This window comes from Hordeum vulgare, chromosome 1H, assembly GCF_904849725.1.
Source record: "Hordeum vulgare subsp. vulgare chromosome 1H, MorexV3_pseudomolecules_assembly, whole genome shotgun sequence".
In the NCBI taxonomy this organism is placed as follows: Eukaryota; Viridiplantae; Streptophyta; class Magnoliopsida; order Poales; family Poaceae; genus Hordeum; species Hordeum vulgare.
In genome coordinates, this window is record NC_058518.1 from 448,414,180 (window position 1) to 448,422,199 (window position 8,020).

Genomic DNA, 8,020 nt, shown 5'->3' on the forward strand with positions numbered 1-8,020 from the left:
GTGGTGGATATTTAATAAATATCCACCGATAGATGCGTAGCAGTCTCCTAAAAATTTGAAGGGTCAAACAAGTTTTACGGGATCCGCTAGACGCTGTTTGTTTGACCGAAACTCTAAACACTTTTTTTTTATGGGTTTGTTAATTTAGGGGTACTCGAAGTTGATATAAGGGGTGTGCTAGAGTTGCTCTAAGGTGGGGAGTTTTGTCTTCACCAAACGAAGAAACGAGAGCGGCGGCGGCGGGGAGAAGAACAACGCACAGTGGTGAGGAGGTTCGATGGCCACCGCAGGGAGTTGGAGGGGAAGGAGTGGCGAGTCCATGTTTAGCGAGGAGCTCTATCAGGCTGGGCTCTGCATACATGAGAGTATCCGATGGATCGAGGCACAGGAGGTCAAGATGAAGGAGATTGGACATTGCGACTCTTACTGTGATATAAATCTTCTGGATTTCATATCGGATTTGAGCGCCTTCTCGGACAAGATCTTCCATTTGTCACAGAGCATCCCCGCGATACAGAACGCCGGTTGGATCGGCAATAAAGGGGAATCTATGGAGACCCGGGGCAAGATTGGCGACGGAGGAGAGATGGAAACCGGAGGGGAGTCGTCGGATGGAAGCAGGAGGGCCGCATCCCTAGAGCTCAAGAATCTCCTCTACCGTTCCGGAATCCTCACCGGTGCAGAGATAGGCGGAGACACAGAAATCGAGGAGCTGTTTGGTATCGCGGAGACACAGAGATAGGCAAGAATTGACAGTCCAAATCCTGTCGAAATTTGAAGAAGTGGTGGGTGGTGACACCGTTAAGGTATTTGAAGAAAAAACGACCCGGGAGGAGGCAATGGCAGTGCTAAGGTTCGGCTTCAGACTGCCGTTGTTCTCCGAGCAGATTGATGAGCTGAGGCATGAGATGTGTAACATTCTGAGATCTTTCTCCCCAGAAAACAAAGAGATAAGGAGCACCATGAAGAAATTTATTTCCGAGCCGTACCTATCCCGTATCTGCAATTTGCAGTTGATCTCTAAACGTATCAGTATGCTCCAGCAAATGGACCCAGACTTGGACTCCAAAGTGAAATCAATGATCATCAAGTTGAAATCAGAATCCTTCTTGTCAGCAATGAAGGAGTTGGAGAACGAGAGCCACAGGGAAGGCCAAGAAGAATCCATGGAGATGGAGGAGAAGAAATTCGCTGCCTACCGTCTCTACTGGGAACGTATATGGGGCAAGGATGACCACAGCTTCGAAAACCAGAGTGAGTAAACATGCATGCATGCTAGTTACCCGGTGGTTGTTAGTTGACATACTGCATGTCCAAAGGAAGCTGATTCCTTCCAATTTGGAATTTACTCCACTTTAGTATGTAACCAGATTGATTATGCTTTAGTCTTCTTGAATGGACTAGTTACTTCATGTTAGATCTCTAACTCGCACTTAACTTGAATGCAGCTTTATTGAGCCCCATGCAATTTACGCATTGCACACCAGGCCACATTCCAACTGAAGCTGTCGCTGGGAGTACCTTGCAGATCTACTCCATCAAAGTCTCACTAGTAAAATCCTATGTGTTGCCACTGCCGGTGTATGGAGTGGTCGCAGTCCGTGATGCTGTGGACCGTCATCGCAACCCTCTATTCCTCTGTTCAAGAGAGCACTGCCAAATCCTCAGAGAAAATGTACGTATGGTATTTTCGTGTTCTTGATCTTTTGCTTGTTGCCTGCATCCTTGTTGATCAGTCAATGACAAATGATGATGCTTGCAGGTTTCTTTTTTGCACTTAACTGGCCCGGTTCGTGCAATTGTCTCTATGGATACTGTCTACATCGAAATCCAGTTAATAGTAAAGGGCGCAACAAAATCTGAAGATACAACGTTGATCAGTAAATTCGGCTTTTGCAATGCTGATAATTCCGGTACCCATCTCGCCAAAAACGTCTTTTGCAGAGTGGAGTTGTGCTGTGAGCAACTTAAACAGTCGGTCCAAGCCACTATCCTCAATGTGGGTGTTACACCCAAACAGGAATCATTACCTTTTCCACATGGCAGCAAAGTTGTTTGCTATTCATTGCCTCAGGATGGTAATGAAGATATTGCGGGGCAAGAAACAACTAAGCAAGTTTTGCTGCTTGATTCAAATGGTGGAAGAATGCCTATGACTGATAATGGCTACCTTGATCTGACAAGGAGTGTGGTTTCTGTGGAACTAAATGGAAAGCTGCAGATCCTCATAATGACCGATTCACAGACTGAGATTTCTGCTCAATTCGTCCTTTCATCTGAAAAATACAACACAAGCAAATGTGAATGTTTCCTTGCTAATGGCTCTAAGGTTGAGATTACTGTTGCTTGGTCCCTCATTCACTCGGAGATGCGACAGTCAGAAGATAGACGAGGGGACAGCGGCATGGCGACCACAGGGAATTCAAAGGGAAGGAGTGATGAGTCCATTTTAAGCGAGGAGCTCTGCCAGGCTGCAATCTTCATGCAGAAGAGTATCTGCTGGATCCAGGCCCAGGAGAAGAAGATGGTAAAGATTGGACATTACGGCTCTGCGCAATACAAGAATCTTCAGGTGTTGAAATTGGATATGTACAAGCTGTCGAATAAGATCTTCGGTCGGGTCGACTACGAGACCCAGAAGAGGATCTGCGCGATGCAGAATGCCTGTTGGACTAGCAATAAAGGGAAATTGGCAGATACCCCGAGAAAAATTGGCGACGACATTGAGATGGAAACGGGAGGGAAGTTGTTGAAGGGAAGGAGTCCTGAGTTTAAATCGGTGACTATTGACAATGAAGACCGAACGGTACAGACACAGAGAAAGATTGGTGACGGTAGCAAATCGGACTCCAAGCAGTTCAATGAGCAGGAGCAGTTCAAGAAGCTGCCGGTCAATAACTCGATCCCCATAGCTGAATCTGTCAGAAACAAGATTGAGGAGGAGGCAGAGGCAGAGACCGTGACCACGGTGGTGGCACCGAGGGTCAGCTTCAAATTAGCTCTGCTCTCCCGGCAGTTTGATGAGCTGTGGGACGATATCAGCCAGCTAGTCTCAACAGAACCAAAATTTCTAGCGATATGCATGCTTATTCGGGAGCCCTTCGCACGCTATTGCTCCACATTGAAGTTTATCTCTGCAGTTTTCGACCTGCTTGGTCAATGGGTGCCAGATTTCAGAGAGAAAATTGAATTGATAAAGAAAGACAAGGACAGGGATAAGGATGTGGAAGCTGTGGATGCCTATGAGGCGACGAAGATGGCTGAGGAGTATTATTTCAATGCCTATCGTAGAGATTGGGAACGTAGGCACAGCAACTTTGGCAGCTTCGAAGACCCAAGTGAGTAAATGTGCTAGTGATATGGTTCTTGTTAGTTTCTTTTCTTCTTCCATGTACTGCATGTCTCAAGCAAGCTAATTCGTTCTGTTAGCATAGGGAATTCACTGTATTATTGATTTTTCTTCATTCTTCTTGAATGGATAGCAAAAGCAATCTGTGCACTCTTTAGTTAGATCACATTAGATTTTTAACACATACTTAACTTGGTTGCATGCAGCGTTATTCAGCCCTATGTACTTTACCCAAAGCATACCAGGCCACACCCAAGGGGGTGCTGAAGTCGGGAGGACCATGCAGGTGTACTCTATTAAAGTTGCAGAAAGAGAAGGCTTCACCCTCGAGTGGCCTCTGAAGGTATACGGTGTAATAGCTGCCCGAGATGTTCTGGACTATCGTCGCAACCTTCTCTTTCTTCGCACTAGGGATGACTGCCAAACCCTCACGACAGAGGTATGCATGGGTATTTTTCCTGTTCTTTCTCTTGCTGTTTGCATCTTTGTTGAGAAGTTAATGCTGAATAATGATGCTTGCAGCATCCTTTCTTGGACTTGACTGGCCCGTCTCGTGCAATTATGTCCGAGGAGACTGTTACAATTGAAGTTCATCTAAAATTGAAGGGCACAGTGGAGTCTAAAGATACCACATTGATCAGTAAAGCCTTCGATGATTGTGACCGTGTTTCTACGTGTCTCCTCCGTGGCCTTTGTGACATAGATTTATGCTGTGATCATCTTGAACAGTCACACCAAGCCACTATCCTTGGTGTCCGTGTTGTAAAGGGCTCATTGCCTTGTGTCAATGGGATCAAGATCGTTTGCTCTGCACTACCCGAAGACAAAACCGAAGGCGATTGTAAGCGCCCATCTGGACGTATTTTGCTGCTTGATTCACTAGCTGGAGAAATGCCTGTGGATAAAGAGAAATATCTTAATCTGTCAAGGCAAGTTGTATCCATAAAATCAGGAGGAAGGCTCGAAATTCTCATGCAGGCTGGAGAATTCAAGCGAAGAGTCGTATTTCCAACCAAATTCAGCAATATAAGTCAAAAGAGTTGTAAGCTTGGTGATTGTGAAGTGCAGATAACTGTTGCTTGGTCCTTACTTGTTGAAAGCCGGCATGCTATCTCGGAGCTGGGAGCTATACACCCTTACGCATGGGAATCGATTCCACGCATGCCTATCATGAAGCTTGTTGACGCTTGTTGAAGATCTTCTTGGCGAAGTGTCATGCATACATCTGATATCATGAACATGTTCCCCGGAAAGACAAACACAATATTTTGCTTCCCCATATACGACTCCAAACTGGGAGCCGGGTTCTATTACTCATTAACAGAACAAGGTCCAAAATAAAAGCAGTAACCGAGTTCCAAACCATATCAAAACGGAAAGGAACTACACAATTAGCAAGTGACCGAATACCAAACCATACCAAAACGAGAAGAAAACTACTCATAATTGTAGTTGGAAGAACTAAACTAGTTTTCCCTAACTACAATTATTTAGCTACAGAGGGAGTACAAGAGTAAGAGCATCTCGAGCCGTCTGCCCCCAAAGGCCTGAAATAGCGTCGTTTTGGTCCTTGCCCGGCGGTGGGGCCTCCTCCTCTCCTCTGCTCGGGGCCCCGGCACGGGACGACGTCTTCTGGCAGTGGCGTGGGGCTGTCGTGGGGGCCTACGGCGTAGCGGTGGGCGCGTGAGGTGGCGGCACGTCTGCCGGGAGGCGGCATGTCGCCGTCCTGCGCCCGATGGTGCGCAGCGGCTGCGGTGCTCCGGATCCGGAGGTGGCGCACGAGCGAGTTCCTGTCCAGATCCGGCTGGATCTGGGGCGGGTGGTCGACCGACGGCTAGGGCAGGTGCTCTGCGGTGGTGGCGTGCTCTCCGGGCGTCGGGCCTTGCGGGGGTACGCCATCTCGGGAGGTGGCGCACGGTCGTCCTCTGCTGGATCTGGTGCTGGGGTCGGTCGGCGGCGCCTGGCAAAGGTGGTGCGTGCCCGACGGCTCCGGGTCTTGGAGCTCGTTAGGCGACGCGGGAAGGGCAGCGGCCGGGCATGGCCGTTGCTCCGGTCATGGGCGGCGGCGCAGGGAGGTTCGGCCTGGTGCCTCCCGGTGTCGTGGGGGCTTCACTATGTCTCGACGGATCTGCCTGCAGCGGCGTCCGGCTTCTCCGGCGTCGGCTCGTCTGCGTGCAGACCGTTTTGAACTTCGTCTCATTTCCACGTAGCCCGAGCGCTACTTCCATCAAAGGGTTGGCCCTCTCCCAGCTGCAGTTCATTGCTCGTCTCGCGTCCCATGCAGGAGGACCGAGCTCGTCTCACGCATGTGCAGCATGACCGGCTCGTCTCGCGCACGGTGCAGCAGGACTGAACCCGTCTCGCGCAAGGTGCAGCAGGACGAAGCTCGTCTCGCGCTAGGGGCTGCAGGATGGGTCGATGGAGGCCATCGCTAGCCGGCCTATCGGGTCTCAGCGCTGGGGGTATCCGGGGGGGGGGGGGGAGGTCGGACCTTTTCTCCCGTCTCTTTGGTTGGGGTGAGTCAGGTCTCGTGTGAGGTGGTGGCAAGGTCTTGGATGTCGGGGCGCCGGCTCTGGTGGTGGTAGCGCGGTGCTCTTGGGCGGAGCCGTGGCTTGGTGCTGCCGGGTGGCCATGGTCGTGTGGGTGGCGTGGTTACCGGGGTGTGGCGTCCGGTGGTGGTGAGTGTTGGTCGGGGTGAAAACCTAATCTATATTTGGACGGACCGGCGGCAGCATAGCTCGCTCCCTTCTTGAAGGCATCGTCGCGGATCTCGTTGTCCGTCGTGTTGCTCTAGGGGAAACTTTGATCCTCGGGTCGGGCGGTGGCGGCATTCTGGTGTCGTAACCTTCCTGAAGGCACCGCCTTGGAGCACACGGTTCATCATATGCGACTTCATCTCTTCGCGGTGGCGCGTTCACGGTTGAGAACTCTGGTTGCTCTTGTAGTACTAGAGGTAGAGTTGCTGCACTCATCGCCTATGTATCTTGCCTTGTGTGTGTGTGTTGTGGTGGTGTGAGTCTGTATAGGATGATCGATGTTGGTTGCTTTATTTATAAAGCGGAACGAAAGCCTTTTTCGGTAAATAGCGTCGTTTGGGGACGAACCAGCGCTAAATTTGGCTTAATGGGAGGGGGCTCGGGTTCCCAGCCGTGCCCCCAAGGTTGCCCCCTCAGAGCTGCTTTTCAAATTAAATTCAAAGAAATTAGCGCCATTTTGGACGAAATTTAGGTGATTTCATTCAAATTTGTACAAACTTACAAAAATACATAAAACATAAAAAACTATGTTGTCGTCATGCCGCCGCTAGCCTAGTTCATGCCGAGGAGTCGATAGAAGGTGATGTAGTCGTCGCCGTTGTCGTCGTGTGAGCCTGCGCCGCCGTCCTTACTACAACCCTGCCTTGGATCGCTGCTGCGGACGGGGGCTGTGTGCGCTGGTGCCTCCTCCTCGCTGTCGGAGAGGACGATGACGCTGCCCTCTTCGCGACCGCGGCGCCGCACGACGATCTCCTCCAGAGCGCGGGGCTGGCGCTCCATCTCCTCCCGGACGTAGTCGTCGCGCGACCACTTCAGCTCGGTGTCGAGGTCAGCGGCCATCTCGATATGTTCTTGTTTGATGACCACGAGCGTCTCCGGCTCCTTCCTTGGCCTGACCAGACGAAGGTGGCTGCGGGGAGGGGGGAGGTTGGTGGCCGCCCTCGTTTATAACGAGGTCGCCGCCACGACTGTGACGCCGCTCCGACAACTCATGTGGTGAGCGGTAGCGTCGAGCCTGAGGAGCGAGAGGGGCACGAGGAGGTGGACCCCGCCACTCGCCTTGGCAGCTAGGAGTTCCCGCTCTGGCACGAGAACGATAGTGTCGGGTACTCCATCGACGGCTCGTTGCCGTCCTTGATGTGCTCGAGGACGATGTGGAGCGTGCATCTGGGGACGGCCCACCACTGGCAACGACCGTCGGAGTTGTGCCGTCCCCTTGGAACCGACATGCCGTTGGTGGAGGCGAGCTGGTCGGCGTGGGGGCGCACGAAGTAGGCCGCCCAAAGCATTTTAGAGGAACTACACGATGGGCAAATCATTCAATAGGACATTTATAAGCTTCAGTTTATCCACATCCCTAATGTTCTCCCAACGCTCATACTCCCTCCGTCCCGAAATTAATGTCGCGACGACAATTTTGCGAAAAGCCCCTCCAGCTTCTCCCGACCAAACCCGCGCTCCTCGTCCTCCTCCTCCGACAGATGCCCCATCTACGCTGCTACCCATCGCTACAGCTTGCCTGCTCCCCGCCGCCGCAGCTGTCCTACTCCCCGCCGCAGCTGTCGCTCGCCCGCCGCAGCTCCGCCTACCGCAGCTCCCCTGGTCCCCCGCCGCTCTGCCGCCGCAGCTGCGGCTCACCTGCCTCCCCAAGCTTCCCCCTTCCTCATAAAAACAGTGATTTTCCCACCTACCGCCGCGCTCTGCTTCGGCTGCGTCGGAACCGGCCTCGGCGAGCCCGGAGGTGCTGCGTCGGAACCTGGTGCCCATCTTATGCGACGCCCAGGCGTCGGACATCGCCGGGCTGTTCGATGGCAAGCCTGAAGATAAGGAGGGGATGGAAGCGTTCGAGGGGCTGATGCGTTGTCATCTGCTGAAGCGAGACAGACGAGAGCAGCTGGAGGAGGTGTGTGTCGCG

General features: G+C 52.1%; 1 pseudogene; it reads left to right on the top strand.

Annotated features, from left to right (window-relative positions):
* The first annotated feature begins 277 nt into the window (after nt 1–277).
* LOC123413616 lies at nt 278–3,979 on the top strand (annotated as a pseudogene).
* The last annotated feature ends 4,041 nt before the right edge of the window (nt 3,980–8,020 follow it).